This window comes from Neofelis nebulosa, chromosome 2, assembly GCF_028018385.1.
Source record: "Neofelis nebulosa isolate mNeoNeb1 chromosome 2, mNeoNeb1.pri, whole genome shotgun sequence".
NCBI lineage: Eukaryota > Metazoa > Chordata > Mammalia > Carnivora > Felidae > Neofelis > Neofelis nebulosa.
The window spans coordinates 85,984,090-86,009,311 of NC_080783.1; the positions used below are offsets into that span (position 1 = coordinate 85,984,090).

The 25,222-nt window shown below is 39.6% G+C and overlaps 1 long non-coding RNA gene across 1 annotated transcript; it reads right to left on the reverse strand.

The window, feature by feature from the left end:
- Positions 1-4,556: 4,556 nt before the first annotated feature.
- On the reverse strand, positions 4,557-24,341 carry LOC131503731 (uncharacterized). The gene is made up of 3 exons (XR_009257550.1): positions 24,220-24,341; positions 6,772-6,954; positions 4,557-5,463 (listed from the first exon to the last, which is right to left on the reverse strand). It is a non-coding gene; the product is annotated as an uncharacterized LOC131503731 (long non-coding RNA).
- Between the last annotated feature and the right edge of the window lie 881 nt (positions 24,342-25,222).

The following is a 25,222-nucleotide window of genomic DNA, read 5'->3' on the forward strand; positions in this document are numbered from 1 at the left end:
ATAGTAACTAAATTAGTAACTTCGTGTTAAGGTGAGCAAGGCAGACCAATGGTTGTGTGAATAAAATACTAGCAATTATTTTTGCTTGTTTCACTTTCCCTTTAAATTCTATTGTCTGAGTAGCATATTTATAAATGTAATAGAAAATAAACACCCAAATAAATATAAATTGCAAAGGAATGACCCCAGTATTTTTATGGCTTCAAAATAGTTGGAAGTCTCAATTCCTGAATTACTTTCTGATAATATGCATTTGGGGAATGTGCTCAGCAGAGTGAAAGCTTCTTCCTCACCTTACTAAAACCTCCCCAGCAATAATGTGACTGGTAGGGAAGGGAGAGGATTCTAATAGGTTTTGTTTTGGTCTGGTTTGTTTTTTTCTTTCTTTCCTCCTGACCTACTTTGTATACAGCACCAACTTTTCCACCAGCCTTCCTTCTGTTTTTCCTCGTTCGAGGAGCTGAGCAGAACAAAGAGAAATCCTATGATGGAATAAAGTGTCCCCTCTCCTTCTGCTCTCTTTAAGAGAAACTGGATGTTTTGAGGTATGTTCCTGATCTGTGATATGAATAGGAAAGACAAATCCTCTACTTATTAAACATCTTGACATCTCCTGTCGAGACCCTATTCTTGGGCATGGGATGTAAGGCTCAAATGTTACATACAGGGAAATCCTTATATCCTGAATTGAACTACTAACCATTTCTAACCCAAAGGAGCTGGATTTCAAACGTAATGTTTGCATTACTTGACACATTTTTTTTTTTGCCCTTCCCTACTTCTGTTTAAAGACTGTTGGAAATCAGAAAGAAACATCATGAGATCTGCTTTATTCTTTAATTCTCCATTCAGCTGCACAGTATCTTACATTTAATGGCCATTCAATGAATATTTATAGATTTGACAGGACTTGCTTTAAGATAGTGCTTTAAACTAAGGCTTTGGTTCTTCAGGATTAGCGTGAGTCAGAATCACCTGGAGAACTTGTCAAATCAAAGATTACTGAACCTCGACCCCAGAGTTACTGATTCAGGAGGTCTGGGAGGGACCCTAGAACCTATATTTCTACCAAATTCCTAAATGATGATGATGGCTGCTAATTAAGGATCACACTTTAAGAACCACGGATCAAAGTGTAATATATATACATATACATATGTAATATATATATATACATATATCCACATATTCTCTGTAAGCATAGACAAGGCAAGACCTAGAAATAGACTGGGGTAATCATTTTACAAGTGAAGAAAAAAGTTCAGAAAGACTGTTCTAAGTGTTCAGGGAGGTTGAGTATGTTTGCCCTAAAGCCAAATAGCTCCTAAATCGTGAAATTCATATTAGCACCCATATTAATTGTTTTAATTCTATTCCCCGTCTTCCACCCCACATCTCTATCTGTTGTTGAGGTTTCAGTTTTGTGATGTCCGCAGACTACTTAGAGGACAAAGCAAGCAGCCCATCATCAAGGGAGTGGGGCTTGAGCTGGAATTAGAACACCCAGGTTCTAGACAACTTTTTCTACTAATTACCTACCCCACCCTCACCCCACTCCCACCAAGATGCAAGGCCGCCTTCAACAGCCAGACCAACCTGGTGCTTTATGCCTCCTGCCTGTACTTCCAGGACGACTTGGCCTTTGAAGCGCTCCGTGGGTCCTTCCCGCACCAGCCCCGGTTGGAGAGGGAGGAGAGGGAACTCCCGGGGGAAGAAGACCAGGTGGCTTCGGTATCTGCGTGGCCGCATAGCCTCCGCAGAAACCAAGCTCCAGGACTGCCCGCTGAGAAGCACCGCGAAAGCTTTGGCTTGCGCCTTCCAGCTGGAGAAGCTAGTGACCAGCTTCCTTTATCAGCAACAGCTGGCCACTGATGGGAATGACTCCCACCTGTGGCAGCTCCCGAAGCGTCCCTCCCTCCACAAGCAGGTCAAGTCCTTCAAAGAGTATGTAGCTCTCACCAAGCTGAGTTGGATGGGGGCCTTGCGCAGGATGGCAAGCCCAGCATGGTGCACAGCAGGAAGAACTTGTCCACCTTCCACGTAGCCACAGGGTGACTCCCCCCACTCCCCCCCATCACCATGCTGGGCATGCATACAGCAACATTGCCCTTGAAAAACATTCACTTAAAATTTTCTTTCTTCCAAGTTTACCATTCCTTTCAGTAAAGGTATATGGTTCCTAAATTAAAAAAAAAAAAAAAAATGGAAGCAAGAGAGGTAATCTTTCCCTGCCTGCGATTCATTCATGAAAATGATAAACTCTGCTTTATCTTCCTCATAAGATTGTGTGAAGATCAAATTTCGTAATGTATTTGCAATTAAATCTGCTTGTTCATACCTACCTCATTGCAGAAAGAATGTAATAGTTTAGTATATAAAAAATAATTTAGAAATCTAAAAGTGCATTAGAGATTTAAAGTCTAATTAGGCAGAGTGATTATAACTTGTATTATTTTAGTTTAAAAGTCTATGAGTTAAATACAGAGATTAGATTAATTGTTAATATTTAAGATACTTAGAGTAAGTTTTAAAATAAAGAATATGGAATGACCCAGCTAGGGATATAATCCACTCTGGAACTAGTAAGAATGAAGGAAAATGCTACAAGTGCTTCCATATTCTGAAATAAGTACACAATTCTGGTATGAGGAAAGGAACATCAGTAATGCAGCTGTTTCCCCAAAGGGGGGCGGGGGGAAATTTTGATTCAACCTTTCTCCTACCGACTTCCCTTCTTTCTTCTCTTCGATTTCTTTCCAAAAAGTTTTGAAATATCTGTCTTCTGAACTTCATATTTGTTCGACATTCTCATGTAATTTCTTTCACATCTACTAACAGATATTCTAAATGGAATATAAATTTAAGGAATTTCTCCCAGTGACCCCAATAACCTGTACTTGCTAGGGAGTACATGAATGCATTACTTCTAGAAGCCCAGCCTTCATCTGGTTACGTTCACTTTCATTTAACTCAATTGAACCACAGAATATTGAAGCCAAAAGCTACCTTAAGACAACACTGCATCCCCACTCCCTCGTTTCACAGATGAGGAAGAAAGGAACATAGACTAGCGGTTAAGATCACACAGCTACTTAGTAATGAGGCTTATACTAGAAATAAGGGATCTACCACTCCCATGACAGCTTTCTCTTGGCCATACCATGCTACTCCCTCTGGAGTCTGCACCTTTACCTGGGAAACTAAGAAACAGGTTAGAGCCAAATCAAAGGCCTCACTTTGAGGCAGAAGTTCCAGAAAAAAGTGCAGAAGGTACAGAAAAAAAAAAAAAAATTCGATGGAACCAGACAATGTGCCATGGAACCCTGAACTGATTTACTTAACACTGACCTGAAACGTGTGGCTTTACCTCAGTTAGCCCTAACTCAATTGTTATGAAGTGGGGACCAAAAATACCCATATTAGAAGGTTGATGGTGTAACAGACTATGGTCCACTCTGCCCACAATATCATAGGGAAATAATATATCCTCACTCTGTTCCTTATTTCTCACACTGTTCCATCTTTCTTCAAGTACTATCTGCCACCAATCAATATTTCTCTCCTTTGCATCTATAGAATTCAATTCTTGGAGGTTCCTTCTTGCCTCTGTGACTTTTCCTTTTGCACCCCCTATGATAGTTTTCCCTTCCCTTTCAGTCCTTCCCGTTCACCCTTCCCCTTTTCCTCTATGCTTTCACAAACTTCTTTTGGGGCGCCCACAATGAGTGGGGATTGCTTACAGGGAAAAGGCGATGCCAGCAGTACCCTCTCCCCCACCCCATATCACCTTCCTCTGTAGTTTGAGGACCCTTTCAACAGTGCTTCTAATATTCTTTTAGTAACCAAGAGCCATTATCCAGGCATTTGGAAAACGGCTAATGACATATACCCAACCTGCCTGAAAATGCCTCAACAGAGTGAATATTAAACTTCAGGGTTTTTATTCAATTCTTGTTTCATCCATTGTATGTGCAGTTTTAAAAAGCCTTCATTACGTACCTGTTGCTTCAGCAAAATATGTGACACTTGTCTGAATTCCACTTTGACCTTCCACCACTGTTGAAATACCAAGTTTGAAAGAACATGTAGAAAGAAAGAATATTCTTAAGAGATCCAGAGAATCATTCACTTGAAAATTTCTCCATTATTTTGCAACTCTAAGAAGTTGCCAACATCATTGCGAGATTTGGCTTGTACACCTGGAAAATATGAGACTTGAATATTTCATGTTGACACTCAGGCTTCTCTTCCCTTGGGGATGGGGAGAGAGGCTGAAGTGCATGTGTTAATCTTATTGCTGGACTGTAATTCAGCATATGCCACAGGGGCTTCCTGATGGCCTCTTTCTTTCGATATTTACCCCCTACCTTTTCATGCAAAATGAGTTTATGTAGCTGTTCATATTATTGGAACAAAGTATTGCTCAGGGTCAGCTTTAGCCCCAGGTAAAGGAGGCAGATGTTTTATAGGTTTTTGTTTTTTTTTTTAAGTCCAAAAGCCTCCTACAAAAAAAAAAAAAAATTTTTTTATAATAGCTCTCTTGAAATCCCCATATTAGTCACTTCTGTGGAATGAAGCAGTGAGAAAAAAATTATCTGATAAAATATACAAGCTATCTTGGAGACATGACACATAAAGCCCCTTTTACTTACTGATCAAACTAGATAGTCACTTAGAAGAACTGAAGAGAAGAAAAATGTGATAAGAAAGAGGAGGAAAAACAAGGCTTGGAGCATGTCCAAACTTAGAAAGGCAACAATATCTAAACAGTTGAAGGAGATGACAGAAAGGAGATACCCCCAGATATACACGTCCTGATTTGAAAATGATTGCTTAGGACCAACCCTGATGCTGTATAGTTCTACTTCCATCTGTCCGTCCATCCACCCAGCCATCCATCCATCCAGCCATCCATTTAACAAATGTTTATGGAGTAACTTTGAATGAAACACTGTGATGTTACATTAAGAACACGGAGATGAAAAGTGTCTCAAGGCATTACTCTTAAAAACATACAAAGGAATAAAAGTGTCTAAGTAAAATTTACATATCAGAGTCCTAGATGCTGTAATACATATCAACTGATGGGGCTATAATAAGAATGAAATTTCTTATCTTGTGACAGACATTGTTCTATAGCTGAAGTATTCATTTACTCCTTCCAATAATGCTTTCAGGTAGATACTATTATTAAGTCCATTATACAGATAAGAAAATGGTGATAGACCTTAAGTAACTTGCCCAAATCCTATGGATAAAAGGAGACAGGATTAGGATTTTGAACCCCGGTTCTCAAACTCCAAAAGACATTTTCTATATCTCTTAGCTCTCAAGAGTACCCAGGGTCAGAGCACAACTAAATAAAATCTTACAGAACTAAATATGAGAAATATTGCCCAGATTCTTCACGGTCTTCTCTACTTGAATTTTCAGTGAGTCAGGAAGGAAATAATATTTCTTCACCTAAAATTGGGAAGAATGTATGGTTATTATAGTCATTGCTTCATTCCCTGCTGCCACAGTATCATGAACATGACTGCTTGCTAGCTTAAACATCAAGGTTATTCATTGTCAAGCTATATCCTCATGGATGAAAAGGGTGGGTAGGACATCTTTGAGCTATTACGATTTGGTCATTTTCATTATGAGTAGAGATAAGCGCTTGGACATTTCTTAGGCTCACAAAAGAGATAGATGATAAAAAAAATAGTTTAGGGAGGCCAGTGAAATTTGTGAGCAAGACCACTTTTGTCAGGGTATGGGGAGGAGACCTAGGAGACTGAGGCATCTAATTTGATACACTTATAAGCCACAAACATGTCTGAATGACCAAGAGCCAGCCATCACCACAAAATAACCAGGATAGGTCCGGAGTCAGCAGGGAAGAGCTGGGAAGAGGGCCAGGCCAATAATGAAAGGGGGCATTAAGGTACACATTAAACTCTCCAAAGGGGGAAAAAATAAGCAAAATTTCCAAGACATCCCTAACGAAAAGTTGAAGTATTAACATTTTTGCTAAAGTAGCAAAAATGGCAAATTTGCTGGTTTCACTAAGTACATTATATTGCCCCCCCCCCTTTCTTTTTCCTTGAAGTGGGGAGGTGGAAAAGCTTCACTGAGCAACAGTGAAGATGTAAGAGACTTTTCAGAAGGGGTGCATCAACCAATTACTTGGAGTTTGAAGGGAGCAGTTTATTTTTCTGGCACTGAGAAATCGGCATATTTGGAGCTGGCATCCAATGGCTTAGTCCTGCTCCCCGAGCGATTTGGGATTCCAGATGGGAGAGAAGCTGTCTTCTTTCAAGGAGTAAAGCTGCCACTGGAACCCAGGGCACTTGATTGAAATTTCAGACATCTGATTTTGTCAGAGTTCGGATCCCTTTCCTTTGAAATGCCCTGCCTTAATAACCGCTTTAACCCATTGCCAATCTCGCCCGGCAAGCATGCCTCCCTATGATTGGGAAAAGTAATGAACAGGCACTGGCTAATATAATTAAACCCAAACACTCCTGATTTCAGTATTGAGAAAAAGCCATCGCCCTGATTTTCTCTTGACAACACACAAGTCTTGCCATCCCCGAACTGTTTAATTATTGAAATGAACTGTAACAGGACACCGGATAGGGGCAGAGGTCGCGGAACAGTACTGGAAGTCAGAAATCAGGCAGGGGCTGACACAGAGCCAGCCAGCGCCTCCGGCTGCAGCCTCAAACCCACACGCTTTTTCTCAGGCAGCCAGCCTCTGATAGGTAGGGTGATAGCGGGACTCACTTGTTAGGATTCCAAAGGTCCAACGGTGCTTGCTTGTTTTAAGACAAGCCAAAATATGCTCGGTGACCACCAGGACACTGCGATTCCCATGCCCTGCCACATTCCTCCTCTCCAATCCCAGGCGGGTTTTTTTTGTCTCCCTACGTGCAGTCCAGGATGTAGACAAAATGAATTCCAAGTGACCTATGTGGGGGTGGATTTTTTTTAGAAACAAACAGCAAATTAAGAGGGGGGGGGAAAATCCTGTTCTCACTTTTTTTTTTTTTTGGAAGGGAGTGTCTATGTTTATTTTCTCAGAGACACTTTCTGGCAATGACAACAGAACTCAGTTCTATTGAAAGTATCTTATTTTCCCCCAACTTGAACATACTAAATATCAGTCCCCTATTTTGTTTCACTTCCTTTTCTGCCTCCCAGGCCTAACTGAACCTATGACAATTACTTTCTTTAAACAGAGATGCCCAATTTTCTTTTTTCTTAATTTTTTTAACATTTATTAATTTTTGAGAGAGAGAGAGACAGAGAGTGAGTGGGGAAAGGACAGAGTGAGAGGGAGCCACAGTAATGCAAAGCAAGCTCCAGGCTCTGAGCTGTCAGCACAGAGTCCGATGTGGGGCTCGAACCCAGGGCCGCGAGGTCATGACCTGAGCCGAAGTCGGACGCCCAACCAACTGAGCCCCCCAGGCACTCCGAGGTGTCCAATTTTCTATGATTCTAGAATAGCAGCATTTCCTGGAAAGGTAGGGATTTTTTTTTTCTAATATGTCATAGTAATATTTAAAGTATTACCAAAGATGATTGGGGAAAATAGCTGGAAAAGCTTGCTGGCGACATTAGATCTAGGCAAATCAGAGTAAAGGTGTAATTTTCAAATATGTTAGTATTTAATATTCAAGATTATTACTTAACAGTTGAGAAAAGTTATAAAAATAAGTGTATTCAATGGTTTGATAAAAAGATAATGTTTAAATATGTTGTGTGCTCTGAATTACAAATAGAACTTCTCTTTTATTTTTTATTTTTTTTATTTTTTTTTAACGTTTATTTATTTTTGAGACAGAGAGAGACAGAGCATGAACAGGGGAGGGGCAGAGAGAGAGGGAGACACAGAATCCGAAGCAGGCTCCAGGCTCTGAGCTGTCAGCACAGAGCCCGACACGGGGCTCGAACTCACGGACCGTGAGATCATGACCTGAGCCGAAGTCGGACGCTTAACTGACCAAGTCACCCAGGTGCCCCTAGAACTTCTCTTTTAAAGAAAAAAAAAAAAAAGTATCAGAAGTAACAGGGTTTTCTGTAGCACCAGACGTGGCCTGACATAAACCTGTCCTCAATCTTTGTATCCTACACCATTCTCTTGGGTGTCATTCCTCCCTCACTCCATGTCTAGTGCCAATGGAACCTGTTATTTCTCTCACCTTATTAAAACTCGTTCTAAGGCTAAGCAATGATAAAGCCTTAAAGGGGCTTACTAATCTTTTAATTATAGAACTTGGATATGTGGTCTCTTTTTAGGACCAGCAAAGGTAACAGGAGGACAAGATATTACTGGATATGCATACCATTTTTAGCCAATCGGAACACATAAGCAATTAATGATTGCACTGGGACAAGAAGCTTAAGGAGAACTATCCCAGGTAAAAGGGACATCTTCTGTATTTAAATATTGGATAGTGAAGAAAGTCATGTTTAGAAATACATTAGATGGCTGTATCCTGTTATTTTCCTAACCTAACTAACTGCCCCCTGTTTTATTACTGCCCCCATCCCTTAAGCTGAACTCCCAGATCAACACTGCCAGCTTTCAGGGTCTCAATTCAACCTTTGCCATCTCCGGACATTCTCCAGTCTTTCTGGATAGATTTGCTGGGAACAGGTGAGACTTTGGTGTTTCCAGGCCAGCCTCCCAGAGTAAGAACTCTCTGCCATCACTCAGATCCTCTGTCCCCATCTAGCTGCCTGGGAGCTAAGAGTCCCCATGTGATCAAATCTTCATAGATTATGCATGGTCCCGTGGGTGAAACAATAAGGACATGTGAAATGCAGTAGGACTCTGTCACAAGCTGAGTAGTACAAGAATCTGATACCATTGGAAGAAGTCTTATTCAACATAGTATGACAGTGCCTAGAGAAGAAACCGGGCACAGTCATAGTGAATTTAGTTCTAGCCGTCTCCAGATACAAATATGATAACAAAAACATCCCTAGCAGTTCCATTCGATAAGTTTTGTGAAAAGGTAAAGAATGGCTAGCAGTGATTTCCAAACTTTAGTGTTTGTAAGAATCAGTGGGACCATTTGAAAGAGTTCCTGGGTTCCATCCTTTAGCAAAATTGATTAGATAGATGCCCAAGAATCAGTATGTACAATAAGCACATCAGGTGATTTGGACATCAGGGGTCCATGGAGCCAAAAGCACTGGAAAAAGTCTTGTTTCTCAATTATTCTCTTGCCAACACACAGAATGCCCTGGGCCTGTAAGTAGCTGCTTTTGTTTGCCTACAAGCCCTCCTGTATTAGGGAGGATGCACAGACCTACCTAAGGCTGGAAAAGAGACTTCCGCACTCCTATGCAACTGGTATAGTGTCCATCTGGGAAAAGGGACCACTATTTGGCCCAGACTTGAAATGAAGGACTAAGATCAATCTCCAGAGAAATAATGTTGAGTATAGCCTAAACCCCATTCAAGGAGAAACTGCTATTCCCTTTATGATTCTGCTTTGGCAAACAGAAGTTAGAATGCAGCCCAGCTGCCCCAGCCATGTACAGGAACAGACTACAGAAAATATGAATGGAAATTGCTGGTAGGGAGACATCTGAATTTTTCAAACAAGGTGAATTTTCCTCCTGCTTCTCTAATTTAACATTCCAAGATGAGAAGAAAGCTGGCAACTGAAAACTGTACTTAATCCATTCTTTAAATAGCATTACAGTGTTTTTCATTTCTCTCCACACTGCATTTTGTTGTTTTTGTCTCAGAGGCTTTAACACAGGGCCAGGACTTGCACTGGGAGGCCTGCGGATTACAGGAAATAATGACCTGTATATATTTAGTTGTTCAAAGGAAATTAGAGTAGCCTGATTTTTATTATTCCCCATTGCCCTCCGTTCTCTGGTGTAATAACTTGCCCTGTTCTCTAATTTACTTTTACATCATCAGAAATGTATACCATTTAGTCCGGATTCTCCCATGACCAATCAGGACCTGCTTCTAGCTAGGTTAACAAAACCTTCCATAGAATGGGACGCCTTCATAACACAGGCCAGCCAAAGACACCGAAGAGCTCATCTTTCTGGAAAGTATGTGACCTGGAGAAATTTACCCACTTCTTCCCTTCGGTAGCCAGTGACCACTATATGCCCCTGCTGTTGAATGTGACAGCTAACCTTTTTGGGATTGGTGTCGTTTTAGATTAACCTTCTCCCGTAAAAATGTGTAGGCAATTTCCTTCTATTTAATCTTTTAATTGTTTATCAGTGTATTTCCAGTGGTGCTGCCTCCCTGTGCCGCCTGTCCCTCTCACCCCATCTCTTATGAGCAATCTCGTATATTCTATTTAACGTTGATATCCAAAACCTAAAATTCATCTGCTTGTAGTATTTAATTTAGAGGAAAAAGCTTATATATTTGAGTTTTCTTTAAGAATCATAATTAGATGTTTAAATTATGATTTCGTTGAGATTTTCTAGTTCCATAGCACATATCATCTGCATTTGCCTGCCTACTGGGATGGGGAGGGAGGGGCACAGCTGAAAATACATCTGTGTTGGAGACAAACATCATAATACCTTCAGAACATTTGAAAAAGTTCCTGGGTTAGTTTTTCTTTTCATTACAACTCTATATATGGTTTATAGACTCTTCAAAATGAAACTAACATTTGAAAGGTAGGCCAGGGGCGCCTGGGTGGCGCAGTCGGTTAAGCGTCCGACTTCAGCCAGGTCACGATCTCGTGGTCCATGAGTTCGAGCCCCGCGTCGGGCTCTGGGCTGATGGCTCGGAGCCTGGAGCCTGTTTCCGATTCTGTGTCTCCCTCTCTCTCTGCCCCTCCCCCGTTCATGCTCTGTCTCTCTCTGTCCCAAAAATAAATAAAAAATGCTGAAAAAAAAAAAAAAAAAAAAAAAGAAAGGTAGGCCAAACAGATTTTTGTTAGTTTCAGTGTGTTTTTGTGACAATTGATGAAGTTTTGTGGATTCTCTAAATTCCATTGCCATAGTGTGAGTTGTGTGTTCTTTCACTGGCAGGGTTTGGCAGGATAGAAATGAAGTAGTAAGTAGTTTTAATAATCACAACTTCTGAAATTCACTCCAACATGATCATATTTTAAGAGCTCAATAAATTTGGCCTTTATAAACTTTTCTTCATCCCTCCCCAAACATTTCTTTTCAGTCTGGGCAGTTGCCTCATTATTAAATAGGTTCTCTATTCCAAAACAAACTCAAGTCACTAGTATTCATTTTACTTTAATTGCCTTCAGCCTCATATATTATAAGATTAATTATTGGTTTCGTTCAGTCCCCTCCCCATCCCTTCTGAAACAGCAGCAATCTGCCTCATTCCTACTTAAAATTTCTGAAAAAAGAATATTTTTCCTTATCATACTCTCTCAAATTTGGTGCCTCTGGATGTTCCTCACATCTTCCTAAATCTTAACTGAATCCTCTCAACGTTCCTAGTTTAACACAATTTTTAAAACAACTGCTACTTTATAGCAACTCTAACAACCAAACCATAGTTTTATTACTGGAGCTTAGGCAGTTTCTCTTACCAAGTCAGCTGCCTTGCTCTGAATCCTAATCCTAGGTGACATGGTAACTTGGCTGGGTTTGGATTCAGAGGTCACAGAAATGCTTTTGGAATACTCTGGCTCACTAACCCTCCAAGGACCTTTGAGCCTCAGGAAAATTTGGGATATGAATAGTTTATACCTCAGTGTGTATTTAAATCAGCTAATGTTTACCCTTTCCAGAGAGTTCACCAGGTGGTTGGCCATGGGGCTGGGGGCGAGGGAGGTGGATAGGGAATAATGTAGTGGAGTGAAAAAGAGAAATACTGACTCTTTTCTCTGCGGTGACAAAAAGATTCAATTGACAAACTTCAATCAGAAAATATTTATTCCAATTGATTATATTTATTCCAAAATGATTTCATAGGGAATCATGAAAACAAATATGATAGCAGGATAGACAGATGATATATTGAAGCATTTATCTCAAGATAGAAATTTGGATTTTGCTCTATGTATTTTTCTCTCTCCCTTTTCTTGGAGGTTTATTTATGGATTTTCAATTTGATTCCATTTATCTGTGTTTGTCCTTACACCAGCACCAAGCTGTCTTGACTTCTACAGCTTTATAGTAAGTTTTTAAAATAGGATTGTGAGTCCTTCAACTTTCTTCTTCTTTTCCAAGATTATTTTGAACTATTCTGGGTCCTTTAAAGTAATTTTAGGACAGTTTGTCATGTTCTGCAGAAAAATCAACTCAGATTTTGATAAAGATTGTGTTGAATCTATAGGTCAATTTGGGAAATATTGCCATCATAAAAATATTAAACATTCTTATCTACAACATCAAACATCTTTCCATTAATTTATTTTTTTAAATATGAATTTACTGTCAAATTGGTTTCCATACAACACCCAGTGCTCATCCCAAAAGGTGCCCTTCTCAATACCCATCACCCATCCTTCCCTCCCTCCCACCCCCCATCAACCCTCAGCTTATTCTCAGTTTTTAAGAGTCTCTTATGTTTTGGCTCCCTCCCTCTCTAACCTTTTTGTTGTTTTTTTTTCCTTCCCCTCCCCCATGGTCTTCTGTTAAGTTTCTCAGGAAACTTTCACATAAGAGTGAAAACATATGGTATCTGTCTTTCTCTGTATGGCTTATTTCACTTAGCATAACACTCTCCAGTTCCATCCACGTTGCTACAAAAGGCCATATTTCATTCTTTCTCATTGCCACATAGTATTCCATTGTGTATATAAACCAAAATTTCTTTATCCATTCATCAGTTGATGGACATTTAGGCTTTTTCCATAATTTGGCTATTGTTGAGAATGCTGCTATAAGCATTGGGGTACAAGTGCCCCTATGCATCAGTACTCCTGTATCCCTTGGGTAAATTCCTAGCAGTGCTATTGCTGGGTCATAGGGTAGGTCTATTTTTAATTTTTTGAGGAACCTCCACACTGTTTTCCAGAGAGGCTGCACCAGTTTGCATTCCCACCAACAGTGTAAGAGGGTTCCCGTTTCTCCACATCCTTGCCAGCATCTATAGTCTCCTGGTTTGTTCATTTTAGCCACTCTGACTGGCATGAGGTGGTATCTCAAGTGTGGTTTTGATTTGTATTCCCCTGATGAGGAGCGACGTTGAGCATCTTTTCATGTGCCTGTTGGCCATCTGGATGTCTTCTTTAGAGAAGTGTCTATTCATGTTTTCTGCCCATTTCTTCACTGGGTTATTTGTTTTTCGGGTGTGGAGTTTGGTGAGCTCTTTATAGATTTTAGATACTAGCCTTTGTCCTATTTGTCATTTGCAAATATATTTTCCCATTCCGTTGGTTGCCTTTTAGCTTTGTTGATTGTTTCCTTTGCAGTGCAGAAGCTTTTTATCTTCTTGAGGTCCTAAGAGTTCATTTTTGCTTTTAATTTCCTTGCCTTTGGAGATGTGTCAAGTAAGAAATTGCTGCGGGTGAGGTCAGAGAGGTTTTTTCCTGCCTCTAGGGTTTTGATGGTTTCCTGTCTCACATTCAGGTCCTTTATCCATTTTGTGGATGGTGTAAGAAAGTGGTCTAGTTTCAACCTTCTGCATGTTGCTGTCCAGTTCTCCCAGCACCATTTGTTAAAGAGACTGTCTTTTTTCCATTGGATGTTCTTTCCTGCTTTGTCAAAGATTAGTTGGACATACTTTTGTGGGTCTAGTTCTGGGGTTTCTATTCTATTCCATTGGTCTATGTGTCTGTTTTTGTGCCAATACCATGCTGTCTTGATGATTACAGCTTTGTAGTAGAGGCTAAAGTCTGGGATTGTGATGCCTCCTGCTTTGGTCTTCTTCTTCAAAATTACTTTGGCTATTCAGGGCCTTTTGTGGTTCCATACAAATTTTAGGATTGCTTGTTCTAGCTTCGAGAAAAATGCTAGTGCAATTTTGATTGGAATTGCATTGAATGTGTAGATAGCTTTGGGTAGTATTGACATTTTAACAGTATTTATGCTTCAAGTTTTCACTTTTTGCAGATGACATGATATTATACATGGAAAACCCAATAGACTCCACCAAAAGTCTGCTAGAACTGATACATGAATTTAGCAAAATTGCAGGATACGAAATCAATGTACAGAAATCAGTTGCATTCTTATACACTAATAATGAAGCAACAGAAAGACAAATAAAGAAACTGATCCCATTCACAATTGCACCAAGAAGCATAAAATACCTAGGAATAAACCTAACCAAAGATGTAAAACATCTATTTGCTGAAAACTATAGAAAGCTTATGAAGGAAATTGAAGAAATCATAAAGAAATGGAAAAACATATTACCATTAATTTAAATCATCTTTGGGGAGCCTAGGTGGCTCAGTCACTTGAGTGTTCAACTCTTAGATTTGGCTCAGGCCATGATCTCACAGTCTGTGGGATTGAGCCCTACATTCGGCTCCACAGTGTCAAAGGAGCCTGTTTGGGATTTTCTCTTCCTGTCTCTGCTCCCCCCCTCCCCTCGCTCACACACACACACTCTCTCTCTCTCAAGATAAGCAAAGTTGAAAGACATCATCTTTAATTTCTTTCAACATTTTTTTTTAGTTTTAAGAGTAAAATTTTGTACTTTATTTGATAAATTTATCCCTAAGTATTATTTTTCATTAAATTGTTTTCTTAATTTTGTTTTCAGATTGTTCATTGTTACCATATAGAAATATAATTGAATTTTGTATTTTGATCTTGTACGCTGTACCTTGCTGAACTCTTCATTTGCTCTAAAGTTTTAATGGATTATTCAGGATTTTCTATATATATGACCATGGCTGCTGCAAATATAGAGAGTTTTAATTTTTCTTTTCCAATCAGGTTGTCTTTTATTTCTTTTTCTTGCCCAATTTCCCTGGCTAGAACCTCCAGTAAAATGTTTAATATAAGTCGCAAGAGTAACATCTTTGTCTTTATATTAGGAGGAAAGCATTCAGTCTTTCATCATTAAAAATGATGTTAGCTAATAGGTTTTTTCATAGATGTCCTTTATCAAGTTGAGGAAGATCCCTTCAATTCCCAGTTTATTTAGTGTTATTATCATGACAAAATGTTGGATTTTGTCAAATCCTTTTTCTGTATGTGTTGAGATGATCATGTAGTTTTGTCCTTTATTCTGTTGACATTGTGTATTCTATTACTTTAATTGCAGAAATAAAACCATCCTTGTATTCCTGGTATAAGTCTCACTTTTTCATGGTACACCCTTTCTTTTTTTTAATTTTTTTTTTTTTTAATGTTTGAGAGAGAGAGAGAGAAAGAGAGAGAGCTCAAGTGGGGCAGGTGTCAGAAAGAGAGAGAGACACAGAATCTGAAGCAGTTTCCAGATTCTAAGCTGTCAGCACATAACCCGATGCAGGGCTTGAACTCACAAACCATGAGATCATGACCTGAGCCAAAGTCAGATGCTTAACCAACTGAGCTACCCAGGCACCCAGCACCAAATCTTACAAATGGTACACTTCATTAATGAAGCCATCTGGGTTTGGGTTTTGCTTTGTAGGAGGACTTTGAGTTACTGAATCAAAGTCTTCACTCATTTATATGTTGCCCTCAGCTGTATTTTTGCAGTTTGAAACATGGAGGCATTTTTCTCTTATTTGTAAAAACCAAACCTCATTGAAAAAATATCTTTGGTCTCATGATAACAAAGGAGAATGAGGATAATTTCTCCAAATGCAGTAGTAAATAAGGAAGAAGGAGAGACTTCCCTGAACTGGGGGGAGTAGGTGTACCAGGCACAATTTGTGGCATAGTCCTATGGAGGGATCAACACATTATAGCAGGGATGTGACCAACTAAAGATACTGGATACGAAGTTTGGACTCCCACAATCTCCAGCTTTCTCCTATCTCTAGAAACCCTGGGATCTGCAGAGTCACGAGACCCGCAGGTACCTGTATAAGCTGATACAAACGGAACCTCAGTAAAATGGAATATGGATTTATGACTGATTCCTGGAGGAACTCCCTGACATTTTAACTTAAGCTAGAACCCATGGTAGAATAGGGGCTTCATCGATTTAAATCAGTTTAAAGAAAATTAAGATAAACATCTTAATTTGTTGACTAAAATTTGTAAGACGTTGTTAACATTCTACATGTTCATGATTCTCCACAATAGACTAGCCCCACCTGACCAGTCCTTTAGCAGAGCTGAATTATCTAGAAATTCTTTTAGGATGTTAGTCCCTTTCAGTATAATATAGAGATTATGCTCCCTGATTCTGGAGCCAGAGTGCCTGGAATTAATGCGTGGTTCAGCTACTTAGTAGTTATGGGACCTCAGGCAATTTACTTAGTTTTTCTGTATCTCAGTTTCTTAATTTTTAAAATAGGGATGACATATAATACCTAATGTAGTACCTACCATGAATGACAGTCGTCATTTATTCCTTGTCTACCAAGATAAATGATATCGTTACCAAAAATAACTTGCTGAAGAACTAAATTCTATATGATGTGTACTTTTTATTGAAATGACCGAATATCTTCCTTCTTCACTACTCGTGCCACTGATATGGCATCTCCGTCCTTGCTGTCACCCATTTTCAACCTATTAGTTATCCTTTATTTTTCCTTTACCACATTTTTTAAGACTTAGAGACTTTTTTTTTTACATTATGTTTCATATTCTCTCCTTTGTCTCCAAGCCCTCCTGGTTTTCACACAAATTATTGAGAAATCTACCTCCAATGTTGCCTTTCTTTTTCCAGTGAATGAGTCCTGAGTGCCTGTATATGTCAAGCTTGGTACTGGTCTTTTAAATGCAGTATTTGGGGCAGCTGCATGGCTCAGTCAGTTAAGCATTTGACTTCAGCTCAGGTCATAATCTCAGAGTTGGTGGGTTCAAGTCCTACTGTCAGAGCCTGCTCCAGATTCTGTGTCTCCCTCTCTGTCTCTCTTTCTCTTGTGCTCCCTCTTTCTCAAAAATAAATAAATAAACATTTAAAAAATAATAAATAAATCCAGGATGTCAAATCCATATCAGAGCCCTGCAGGAAAAGTACTGCCATACCCATTTTACAAATGAGGAAATGGGTGAGGACAGATTTGGTGACCTTCCACCCCAGTTCACTCAGCTAATGCATGACCGGTCTAGCACACAAATTTGGTCTGAGTCTCTAGTCCCCACTGCTGCTTATCTTTCAAGCTGCTGCCAAAGTAATTTTGGTGTAGTGCAGCTTTGATTATAACACACTCAGCTCAATGGGTCCTTATTGCCCATAAAATAAAGCCTAAACTCTTAGCTTTAAAATTCAAAGCCTGCTATAATCTGGCCCAAATCTCCATTTCCAGCCTCTCTTCTCATTGATCCTTCGCACACCCACTACACTCCAACCAAAACATATCACTTTTCATTTGCAAGTATGTTATGTGCTTCCCTGCAAGGATGCCTTTGCACATATCTGTCCCTCGTACTAGGATATTCTACCCAGTGCCACCCCTGCCATAAGGGCCTTAAATCTCAGATGGGATGTAAAGTCCCCTGCTCTCTTCTCCCACAGGAGTTTGCATTGATCTGCTTCATGCAAAATGAATGCCAGTGCTGCTGGGTTGGTGAATACATAAAGGAGCTGGAAGGATTCACATGGCCTTTTGCATTACCCACATAAGAAGCAGCCCTGACAGGGGGCCCATCAGGGTAAAGAAGTGTCTTGCTACTTTTCTGCCCAATCATCCCATCATTTCAGTAAGTCTAGGTGAGGACACCTAGCCTATGGGTACCACCAGTGCAGCCACATGGGCATCTGGGTCAATCTTGCCTATTTCACAGGCTTATATTAAGATGATGGGAGTCAAGGGCCTTAAACAGATCATGGAAATTGCTATATTAATGTCAACTGCATGGCCAAGTGATTAGAAAAATACTATAGTGTCTTTCTCAGGGGCCCAAGAGGTTATATGGCCCATGAATTTGTTATGGACACAAGGAACTTAACAAAGCCTGTAAATATTGACCGTGGATGTGGCCAAAATGCTCCGAGATTATGCTTCTATAACCTGACAGTAGAATTCCTTTCTCCCAATTCTATCTTCCAACTCGTGGCTGAGTGGTGGATGACTCAGGAGAAGAGTTCATTTCTTAGATGCATTGCCTACATTATACACCTGACTAGTATCATTTGTGGAAGGGAGAGGGAGAAGGGGCTAGGAGAGAAGTTGATGATTAAAGTTACACCCCAAATTTCCAGGTCATATTCTATCTCCAGCCTTAACATTCTTTTCATGTTTGATAGAATGATTTCCACACTTGCTCAAAGGGTAGGATTGTTCAGGTACCTGACCTATAGTAGGCACTCAGAACACATATGTCTAATGAAAGAAAGAAAGAAAGAAAGAAAGAAAGAAAGAAAGAAAGAAAGAAAGAAGAAAGGAAGTTTGAGAGAGTTTGACAGAAAAGATTAGAACTGGCTGATCAGATAAGCCCCTCTGGGTTCAGCTACTACAGACAAGTGAAGAAAAAACCAAGAGCAATGAGGAGGAAAATGGTAATGAAGAGTAGAAGTGCACTTTCCTGAAAGAGGAATCAATTTTTTTTTTCATTCTACCATTCATTAAGACACAGGAATTATTAGGTGGAGGTGAAGGATATTGTCAGATAAGAATTTTGGCTACATAAAAAAATTGACTTCCATATGGAATTACTGGCTTGGTGTGTTTTATACATTATTTCCGGATGTTAATTTGGTTTCATTCAGATAGATCATTTTTGTGAGAGTGCCTATCCAGAATTTAAAATATCCCTGGGGATTAAGAGGGAGGGAAGTGGCCAGCAGTATCCATATTCCATGTAATTATTTGGACAGATTCATGTCATACTATACTGATACAGATTTATGTAGTCATCTCTGAACACATCTTACATTCCATGTTAGCCTAAAAAAATAGATCATGGAGAATATGTCTTATTCAATGTGCCTAGCTTAGTGCCTTTCATATATTGATGCAGGGTTCAGATTTCATTGACAGTGTGTTTTCAACATAGAGGATTCAGAGCCTAGGACTACTTTTACCTACTAGTGGTGAGTTAGGCAGGTAGAAGAGGGGCACTGAGTATCTGTGTAAGAAAGGGGAGACACAGACTTCCTTGAGCCAGAGTCAGGTATTACCTTATAATCTTAAAGGCCATGATGTGGACAGTTTAAGGCAGGGTTTCTCAAACTTGGCATTATTTACATTTGGGGCCTGTTAATTCTTTGTCACGTGGACCAGTCCTGTGCCTTATAGGATGTTTAACAGCATCCCTGGCCTCCACCTGCTAGATCCCTGTAGCATTCCTCTAGTTATGACAGTACAAATTATCTCCAGACATTGCCAATATATCCCATCCCTTATGGGCCCAAAATCACACCCAGTTGAGAACCACTGGCAATGAGCCAAAACAAAACATCTTGGGAGATTTGAACCCCCAAATTCATGGAAACCACCCAGCTGAAATGCCACTTTGAAGGAGCTTTCCAAAGAAAGAAAATCCAGGTATAAACAACAGCAACAACAACAAACCAGGGGCAACGTTTTGAAGAGAAAGATAGGAAGTGAAGCCTAGAGCAATTTCTTCACCCAACTAGCTTACAAGCTACCGAAGCCACAAGTCTGTTTCTGTAAGACTTAGGAGCTGATGATCATAGAAGTCCTGGCAGAGGTTAACAGTAGGAAAAATGTTTGTCCATAGAATATAGCTACACATATTCATGATACAGGCCTAGTTCCAGTGTTCAAAACACAGTGGAACTTGCTAAGCGATAGTCACAGTGTAGCATCAGGGAAGCAGGGATGGATGGGGTGGGATCTGAGCTAATGGTACTCAGATTTTGAGCCAGGACAGCATTCCTGTCTAGGTTCAAGAAGTACATGTGCACACAAAAGCAAGTCTGGTCCTCGTTACTGTGTAAAGATAGGGTCCTGAATGATGACTAAGGAAAAGCCAAGTTCTAAGAACTATGGCACCTAGAGCGAATTTGACCTGAGATTTTATATGACTGAAGGCACTACAGGGTTTATGGGGCAAGTTAGATTCTGGCCTCAACTATGAAGCCCAAAGGTAAGCAGGAGACATGATGTCATGGGTGAGATAAGCATCAATGGTGATTCAGACTGAGAAGCATCACCACTGGTGCTCCAGCAGTATACCCCTACACAGTCCTATTAACCCAATAGAGTGAGTCAGGAGAGGCTAATACTCCCTGTCTGCCCCAAGAATCATGTATTGGAAGGTTTTGCAATGACCTGCAATAACCTAAAATATAACATTGTGTAAGAATAAAAGGATACAAAATTGCATATATAGTGTGGTCTTACTTTTTTAAATTTTTTTAGCAATTTTTTAAATGTCTATTTTCTTTTTGAGAGACAGAGCACAAGCGAGGGAGGGGCAAAGAGAGAGGGAGACATGGAATCTGAAGCATGTTCCAGGCTCTGAGCAGTCAGCACAGAGCCCCAAGCGGGGCTTGAACTCATGAACCATGAGATAATGACATGGGCTGAAGTCAGACGCTTAACCAACTGAGCCACCCAGGCGCCCCTGATCTTTTATATTAAAAGGGTAGAAGATATATCATAGCTAACTAGATACAAATATTAACACATAGGAAAACTCATGGAAGGAAAGAGTGGAGATATGCTTTAAGATGTAGGATGAGAGGGGATTGTATATTTTATTTCTTCACACTTGTCTTTATCTTCTATGTTCTGGGTAATGAGTATGAAATAGTTCATATTCATTTTTTAGGTGTTCTCAAAAAATGAACTTCCTGTCTCAAACCAAGATTGGTCTAGGAATTAGGAACAGCTGATTTCCTAAGTAGGACAAATATTAGGTCTTGTGAAAAAGCTTGGGAAGACACAGCTTGAGGAAAGAGTGGGAAATGTGGAAAATATGGTTTGCTCAATGGAAATGAACACACTCCTACATAAACTTAACAAGAATTTAGCATGTGTCATCAGAGCACTTTCTTCTTAACAGACAACAACTTTATAGTTTTGTAATAGGAAGCAACATGTTTTCTCTCCCTCCCCCTGCCCCCACCCCACCACCAACTGTTCTCTGGGAAAAAAAAATCCTCAACTCTTTGGCCAAATGTAACTGTATACTAGGCTATGGAGTGTAGGGTTTGTTTGGAATGATGGATGGTTTGACAATATAGCACAATCAGACAAGACCAGCCATCAATCACTTTAAATCAATGATAGACCTTGGGTGTGTTTTGTGCCATTTTCATTCATTCTAGTGCCCAGAGAGTTGCACAGAGCAACCTCATGACCTCACATGAGCAAAGAAAATGGCTTTTAAAGTTGTTTCCAAGCTCTATTCATCACTCATTCCTGGGTGAGATGCCAGGAAATAACTTTCATGATTTTTCTTTTCTTTTTTTCCAACTCATCTTTCTCACCTCAAAGCCTGAACGAAGGATATGCACATAGACAAAAAAGGGCAAGAACCCCTCTGAGTGGGCTAGGTTTTCTATCATGTGAAGGAAATTTGGTCCTTATTTATTGCATTTTTTTTAATTTCTCTTACTCATCAAACAATCTGCTCAGAATTCCCTCCTGTCTTTTAGAAAGGAAGTTGTGATTTAGTCATGATTTCCTCTTGGGTCATTCCAGAACATTTGGAACGGAGCACTCTGGCCATCAGTGTATGCTAAACTTTGCTCTTACGTTCACCAGAAGAGACCATGAGAAGCCTACTCTGCTGGGCACAGGTACTTTTCACTGTGACCTTCATGGCCATGCTTACTAATGTCTTGTCCCCACCTTCAAAAGGCCTAAACCACCCCAAAAAAGTGATACTGACATCTCTTAGGGTTAAGACTATCACTGCAGGGGCTAAGGAAATATGAACTCTACCCCATAGCCTCAGAAAGACTTTCAACACCTTTAAAAATATGCCTCTTTTCCAAAGCCCCTTGTAACACATCTTCCCCAACTCAAAGCACTAGGTCAGCTCTGGCACTCTCAATAATCCCTTTCGATGGTCCTAAAATACAAAAGTATTTTTACTTGTCCTTATCCTCCCCTTTTCTTGTCACAGAGGTAAACAGGGAAATAATTGCAGTTTAGCCCTGCAGAAACAGAGGTTAACTCCGTCATTTTAGGGTGAAGCCACAGGAATGAATAGAAAAAGCTAGCTTTTGGCTCATCTTGCTATATACAAGATGCTTGCAGCAACTAGTAACATTTTATTTATTCCCATAACAAATGGACCCACCAAAAATTTCTTTAGATTTTTCATCTCCAGGAAAATACCTTAATATCTATCTTGTGATACTGTCCTATAAATGCATGCTGCATACAAAATTTTATCATGATGTTCATAGGATTCTGTTTAATGATGGAAGAAATTTTGTGCATTTTTTTAGAGTGTCAAGTTCTATTACTATATACACATTACTCAATAAAAAGGCAGTGGAATTGAACACTAAGGAATTTGGAAACTAGTATTACTGGGATCTAAACACTTCAGGTTACAAGACAACCTGAAATAAGAGAAACTCACTGGCCTAAAAATCAAATCACTGATTAGTCCCCAGATCACTTACTAGATAAAGAAGGCAAGATGCCTTTTGTCAAGGTACCAAGCCTCTCTTTGGGCTTCAGATTCCCAGCATTTTGGTAGAATGATTTGGGGACTCTGTGTGGATTAAAAGCTATTTCTCTTATAACTGCGTCAAATTCCTCTTTCCTCACTTATCTATGACAAAAATCTTATCTTCAGTGATAGTTACAGAATAATAACACTGTCCTCATTATTTTTGTTCCTGTTGTTATAAGGATCAAGACAAATAGGAATATTTTCCATTAAATTATATACATATGTGTTTATTTCTGTGTGTGTGTATATGTACATATAGGTATGTATGTATATGTGTGAGGGTATACATACATACACACACAGACACACACACACACTCATACACAGTTTTCCATTGTGAAAATTATAGATCTAAATATGATACTGTCTTACTCAAAACGATCAACATGTGTCTGTGGCATTGATAAAACAAGGACTAATGTAGACTGCAGTAGGAAGAGCTGACCCTTTTGTCACTAAGCAAGTTATAGTTAATCATGGATGTGAGGAACTCTGACCACTTCAGTAGTGAGATAACTATGTTCCTTGTGTTAAAGTAATTAAATAAGGAGGCCACTAGACTGAGGTGGCTCTGTTGCCCGGGTAGCCTCTGTAAGCAAACCAAAATCCAAGCCAGAGCCACGCACTTGAATCCAAAAGATGACAGTTAAGAACAACCAATCACAAACAGCCAAATAGATTTCACCAAATCAGGTGACTGTTTAAGCTACAACCAGTCAAATGATCTCCTTACCTTGCTTTCCACCTTGTCTATAAAAATCTCTCTCCCAGCTCCTGTCGGTGGGGCACTCCTAACCACCTTTGACTGGGTGCCATCAAATTTGAATTGATATATGCTCAAATAAATTTTTGAAAATTTTAATGTGCCTCAGCTTATCTTTTATCCTTTGCATAAAGAGAAAAAAAATATATAGCCTAAAACAGTTCAACTCTAAAATGTACATAGGGGAAATTGTGTGTATTAGTAGAGGAAAGCATTTTTATATCAGGGAAAACACAGACCATATACTAGTCAATCTCAGCCCTTGGAATGGAAGCAAACATCAAAACCCCCATGTGCACAAGCTCCTTTGGTGGGAATCTAGTGGCAGACGAGAACATTGTTGTAGAAGAAAGAAAATCAAGCAAAGTTTCACTCCTCCGGGGCAGACCAGCCAAGAATACCAAAGTAGAGCTGTATTTTTATTTTTCCTGTTACAGCACAGATCTGTTGTTTGGCTACCAAATTACAGGTTGGGTCTGGTTCTCACATACTTCTGCTTTTCATGTGCTGAACAGGAAGAGTAATAACAGACTGCTTCTTTTACTTGTGGGATTTAGGTATTCTTCATCCTAGAATGGGTCATTTTACTAAGAAAACCTGCCAGTTGAAAGACTGGAGGTGTATGCCATTCATGTGGGGGTGGAAAACCCATAAAAATGAGAGGCTTTTGGCTAAAAAGAGTGGTTCTAGTTACTTGTTCCCATGTTTAAATGACATGTTTATGAGTCATACTCTTATTATCTAATCCCAACAGCATCATCCAGAGATCACTATCATTTATATGACTACTTCAGAGAAAGGTCTCTGGGAAATTTGACCAAGGAGAATATAATACATACCCATTCAGTTATAGAGCAGCACTCTGCACACACTTTTCATTCATTTCTTTTAAATGCTCTATTGGTAATCTATAAAAGACAATTAAACAAAGTGTAACAAATGTTGTACAAATGCATAATACCGATATCCTGGACAGGAGAGCAGTTAAGTATAATATAACATATATTGAAGGAAACTACTGCACACAGATATTACCAATTAGTATTTGAATCAATTGGCATTCATACAAATTCTGTTCTCTTCATTGTTTAGTTAATGGCTTTGCTCAGGAATCAGTGGGAACTAAAGTGACTTATTGGGATAAGATTTGGATACAGGGAATCAACTGACCATTGAGAGTATTATAGAAACATTTTAGCGGGAGAGTCCTTATCACTCTGACCGCCAACATGGGAAAGAACCTTGGAATTTTGACTCATCAGAGGATTTTTAAGAACTCTGTTGGCAGACAGGACCTATCTTGAGGACATCTGGCTTTCTTCAAATGAAATTAACTTATCATTTTTTTCTTAAAAATGAAAGAAAGAAAGAAAGAAAGAAAGAAAGAAAGAAAGAAAGAAAGAGGTGTTTTCTTACCTTCAATGCATTTATCTTGTCTAAAGATTAAAAAATAAGACATTATCATTTATATCACCCTTCATATTTGTGGAAGAAAATGCTATCAGTTTGTTTTATTCGAAGAGGAAATGGAGGGGCGCCTGGGTGGCGCAGTCGGTTAAGCGTCCGACTTCAGCCAGGTCACGATCTCGCGGTCCGTGAGTTCGAGCCCCGCGTCAGGCTCTGGGCTGATGGCTCGGAGCCTGGAGCCTGTTTCCGATTCTGTGTCTCCCTCTCTCTCTGCCCCTCCCCCGTTCATGCTCTGTCTCTCTCTGTCTCAAAAATAAACGAAGAGGAAATGGAAGAACACAGGATCTAAGTGATTTCTGCTGAGGGAAGTACAGAAATTCAGCAGAGGCAAGTAGTCTCAGGATCCATGATTATGTCAAGAAGAGGAATAACCAG